Source organism: Scardinius erythrophthalmus, assembly GCF_964197995.2.
Source record: "Scardinius erythrophthalmus genome assembly, chromosome: 4".
NCBI lineage: Eukaryota > Metazoa > Chordata > Actinopteri > Cypriniformes > Leuciscidae > Scardinius > Scardinius erythrophthalmus.
In genome coordinates, this window is record NC_138224.1 from 11,008,627 (window position 1) to 11,014,334 (window position 5,708).

Here is a 5,708-nt window from a genome sequence, read left to right on the forward strand (position 1 = left end):
TTTAACCACACCTCTGATAAATATCAGATTCACTGCGCTGGACACACAGATGGAAGAAAGAGTTGAGAGGAAGATTAGGAACGAGAGAGAAACACTGTCCTTGTTTGTTTACTTGAGTTGTAGCTTCAGCCCATCATTTGATCTCTCATGCACAACAGTAATCAAGTTATAAGCTATGGCATTATTGAGGAACAGCTGGTGTAGACATATGTTTGCTTAGCTATCTATATGAAGATACACCATAGACTTGTGTTATTTTTTTATATTTCATAAAGCTATAGACTCTAAATGTCTATATTTAGACTATATTTAAATGTCTATATCTAAATGTAATATTAATTTTTAATATTAATTATAATTTCATAACATAAATGATTAATTTGCATTTATTACATATATTTGTCCCCAAAATATAAAGAAATGAGAATGACAAACAAAATTATGAGTAAAACATCCAGTAAAGATACAGTAATAAGATTTAACTGAGAAAATATTTGTAGTTGTCTTTTAAAATAATGGAACAGTGCAAAAATAATAGTAACAGTAGGTTAAAAAGGCCTTATATTCTACATTAAAATTTTAATAATAATTATATTATTATTATTATTATTAAACAGTATTATAATATATAAATATAAATAGGCCTACCTTTAATATATAATATTAAATAATATAAAAAAAATATTATATTATATTATATTCTATTCTATTCTATTATATTATATTATATTATATTATATTATATTATATTATATTATATTATATTATATTATATTATATTATTTATATTATATTATATTATTTATATTATTTATATTATATTATATAGCCAATTACATTATTGCCTATTATACCCAATTATATTATTGCCTATTATATTATAGCCTATTATATATATTTTTTTTCTTTTTGGTTGAAATATGACCAGAACATGTTTTTTGTGAGGTTGATTCACAATCTCTCTGCGTAGGAAGTGTGAAGTAGCTTATTTAAGACAATAAATTTGGGGCAAACGTGCAACAGCAGACAGCTGGCCATGCGCAACCTGACACCAAGCGGACGTTCAACTAATCAGGAGAGGGAGACAAAGATGAGTTTAAAAAGACGGCTAGAGAGAAAAGGATGGAGTCAGACACAGGACGGCATTAGTTTACGGTAGCCCTGCTGTTGAAATGAAACCGAATAGCAATCTCGGCCATGGCGAGCAGTTTATTTCAGTTCTTAATGGCAGGCATCTCACGTTTGGCACAGATGCTGTTTGGCTGTAAAGGGGCCCTCCAGTGCTGTTTCCAATCTGACCACCTGAGAGTGGAAGCCGGAGGGGGCACCAGGGAAGCCCCATAATGATTTTATGAGGAGTGGTCTATTGAGTTAAAGCATCAGAGATGGAATAGGGCTCCAGCAGCGTGTGTGTGTTTATGTTGGTGGGTTATCGTGCCCTAGGGCCACTGCTGGGGCGGACCGTGAGGGCAGGTTATGTCTGAATGTGTGTGGGAATGGGACGGTTATTCTGACCACAGCGTAAAGTGAGACTCAGCTGTGTGATGCAGATGAGTTTCAATTTGTCTGTCAGACTTGTATCAGGACATATAACAGGACCTGGGGTCCTTTTGCACCTATGGGTGGGGGGCAGGCCGTAGGACACATCTGAAATATTTTTTTGCTCCAACTGTGGCTGGATTGCAATGGCCTTGCTGTTTAAAACTTTTAAACCACTATTCAGAAAGTCCAAGTATTTGTCTATGCTTTTGTATAAACTGAATTAATCACATTTTTAGCACACGATTCATGATCTCTTTTTTATTGTGAGGTAGAAAATTGACTTTACCTAATCTAATCACTAAACTAAGCACTTGCTAAATGGCTTTGTGTCATTTAGCAAGTGCAAGCTATAACGAAACTATAACTCGCTGAATTTAAATCAGAGACCAGCTAAACATAATAAACTATATAAAAAATTTATATATAATTTAAAAAAAAATCATTATTTACAATGTGTTTATGAAAAATTGACAAATTGAACTCTAGATAATATGCATTGGATCTAAAAGTCTGAGACCACTACAAAACAAACATCTGGCTGGTCTAGTTTTAAATTACAGAATCTTGAATCCCATCTTTGTGGTAGCCTATTGTATTAATATTTCATAAGTTTATATTGCATATTGTTGTAACAGATAGTCTTGAGTTCTGTGATTTTTATTGTATTCATCCAAAACTCTTGCTGCCTAAAGTATTCATGCATTTTCAACATCATCGCTCTTTGAAGCATCTCTGTTTGGAGTGTTTTCACGTTTCTTCCCCTCAACCTGGGCTCTAACAACAGCTATACTGGTGTTTTTGCTCCAATTAATGATTCATAGGTTTAAATAATTGATGTTTTTTGGGCATTGAGATACACGGCGCATTAGCCCTCAGTCATGATATCTCCATTCAAACGCCACCTGCTCAGGGTGCATCATTTTAGTCTGTGTTTTCCGGTATATGTACTGTGTGTGAACGGTCATCTAAAGGTGTTCACATACGTCAACACTTGAGGGTCTCAAATAGCCCTTAAATAATATATATCAATTACGTAATGCAGCATTGTCTTCATAATGATCCCTAATAATAGGTAAAGACCATCCAGTAGATATTTGTTACATGGTTAATGGCTCTAGACCATAATTAACTTCATTTATTTATCATTTTAACACATGGGACTGTAATGAACAACTTGTATCATGCTCAAAGGAATCAGAGGCCCAGATGGTGATGTCTGCTGGATTTTGTATCTCTAAACTGATGACTCGTCTTAACTGTGTGAATGACACTGAAGGGTGTTTCACATCTTCCCCTGCCCTTGCTTGCAAAAGAACAGAAGTGCAGTTCTCAAGGTGCCTGGACGGTATACATGAAAGATCACGCACCCCTGCTGTCTTAAGCTCAGATAAAACGAGAGTAGAGGTATGAATGCTAATCTTAACCAATTGACGGGCATTGCTTTAGCTGTATTTGCTAACTCAGACATACTATTAAGCAGTTTCAGGGCTTTCAGACACCCAATTGATACGTGCGGTCACCTTTTTGTAGCATCTCTAGGCACTTTTATCCCTGATGATGTCACCTTTTGGGGTCATCTTCAGTGACCCGTGGTGTCACCAGCTGATGTTATCTGCTACAGCGCCTTCTGATCCCTGCAGATGACCTTTCCCTCCTTGGTGAATATGGATTAGAACTTTGAATTAGAGTGGAAAGGGATAGAATAGAATGGAATGGCATTGAATGAAATGGAATGGGATTAAATGGCAAAGAAACCCTTTGATGGTTAATGGTTCTGTTTAGTTATTGATTCATTACCAGTAGTAGGTGATGTTTTGTGATTGAGTAAACATGGTTTGTTTTATAGCTTTTACCTTTCAAACAATATTATAGTAGTATATTTTTTGTTGTTGTTATTATTAGTTGTAGTAATTTCTTAATGTCTTAGTCAACCATTTCCGATTATAGGCTGTTTGGAGCCTCTTAAACTCTTTCCTCTCCAGCGTTTTCAAAAGAACGTACTGTACAGTACATGGCCCCCAGAATATTTTGTTGCATGAATATTTGAACATGCAATATATCAAAAGAATATGCCGCTGCTTTAAAAAAACTTTTATTCTTACTTCATGCATTCTTTTTTTATCGAAACTTGAATATGGGTAAGTTTCATTAAAAAGCAACATTTTGAAAAATAAGCTGAGAAAATCGTGTTTTATTTAATTTATTTTTTAAATACTACAACGTGCATGAGCAATGCTTTTATCGCTTGTTTCTGCTTCTTTTTTTTTTTTGCCTGTTTTGATCCGGAGATTCTGTTCTCTTTCAGAAGATGTGTAAAAGCCGGAAAGCCATAAAATGACGTCAATGGCGGGGGAAACGTTGTCTCATAAATGATGGAAAATTCTGTCAATGGCAAGGAGGGAAATGGAGTTAGTAAGCACCTTCCAGAATTCAGTATCTCCAGGCACACGTTGTGGAGGATTGTTGAGGGATGTATTTGGAAGGGAGAAACTCCTGTTTGGGCAAAGTTGGCTCAGATTCTTTCCAAACCCACTGAGTGAAATTAAAGCTCTGCAAATCGGATTATTGCTTCCCAAGAGAGCAGTCTCGCAGCCAGTGGACAACTGCCTGGTATACTGTTATCACAGCGTGTCTCTTTTTTACTCTCTCTGTGAATCTGGAAACTAATTTGAGGACAATCAATAGAGGTATGTGTCTCTTCCCGTTTCTTTTGCATATTTACTGGACCATTGTCTTTCAACATTCATCTAATTTATCAACCACTGACACGTGTGGGTAAATACAGCAGCAGCAGGACCATAATCACCATAGAGTATGAGTTGCAGATGTCCCCCTGCAATATTCAGAATAATGGTCATCCAATGAGGGTTTTTCAGTTGATTTCTTGCCCCTGTCCAGGATATGTGGCTTCATGTATACAGTGGTCAACCGATACTATAGTTTAAAGTGTCAGTGTTGATATTGAGAGCAGGGTGGCTGATGGCCAAAATATTGTCAATTATAATGCAGTTGATGACAGAGTGACCCAACCAGTTTGTCTAGCGCCATTTCAATGCTTATGACAGACTATTCTGTGGTATGTACGATTTTCGGATCCAAGTCCTGATACTTTTTTTAAATGGATGGTTGTTTTGCTTTCTGTCGTTTTGCTTTGTTTTCCAACGTGATTCATGAACACATTGAAACTAAAGTTCATTACAACTAGCACTAGGGAGGCAAATTGCAGCCGAAGGTTGCAGGCAGATAAAAGGTGGCCAAATCTGGTACACAAAGTGAAACAGTCACAGCCAAGAAGAAATTAAATGATTAATACACACTTATAGACCAATGATATTTCTCAGTCGGCAAGGCTGACCCACACAGCAGACATAAAAACCAAGTCACCAATTGCAGCTGATTAAAACTCTGATTTACATAAAAGACATACTTTTTTCTGTTATTGCAATATTGCATCATGTCTGGATTGGACACAGTGTTCACAAAATGGTTGAAATCCCTTTAGACAACAATAATTCACACTTGACTGAAAATATTGAAAACAGAAAGTATTTATTCTCGGTTCACAAGTCAGATCCCTATTCTTGAAATACTGCATGCTCTCTAATGACTGTGAAAAAAACAACATAAATCAATCAATCAATAAATAAATTAGGGTTACCTGAATGTGAGATGTATTTGTAGTTGTTTAGTTGGTGGTCATTACTACCTTATTTAATGCCTTGTGATAAATACCCAGTTAACACAGTCACAGCACCTTCTACATCATCTTTTAATGAATATCCAACAGATACTCATTATTATTCATGAGCTAGAGTAGGTGTAGTCATGTGCACTGAGAGAGAGAGAGAAAGAGAGAGAGAGATAAGGGGGGTGTGTCTCTATGAAGAGGGGTTTAGTACAGCGTGTGTGGATGACTGCTAGTCAGCTAGTGTGGATGAGAGAGACACAAGGAGATCGAGGGGGTACGATGCATGCACACACACAGTCATTCACAAGGAATTCTGCTACATCAGGCAGCCTGGTCAATGCGTGATTTTTACACAAAGAAGAACGGGTGAAAGGTACCCACTGATGAAAGACGTTACTCAACATTTGAGGGAAATCCCCAGGGTGCCTGTTTGCGTGCACTACTGCCAGAGATCTGTTGGGGGACCCGCGACGGCGAG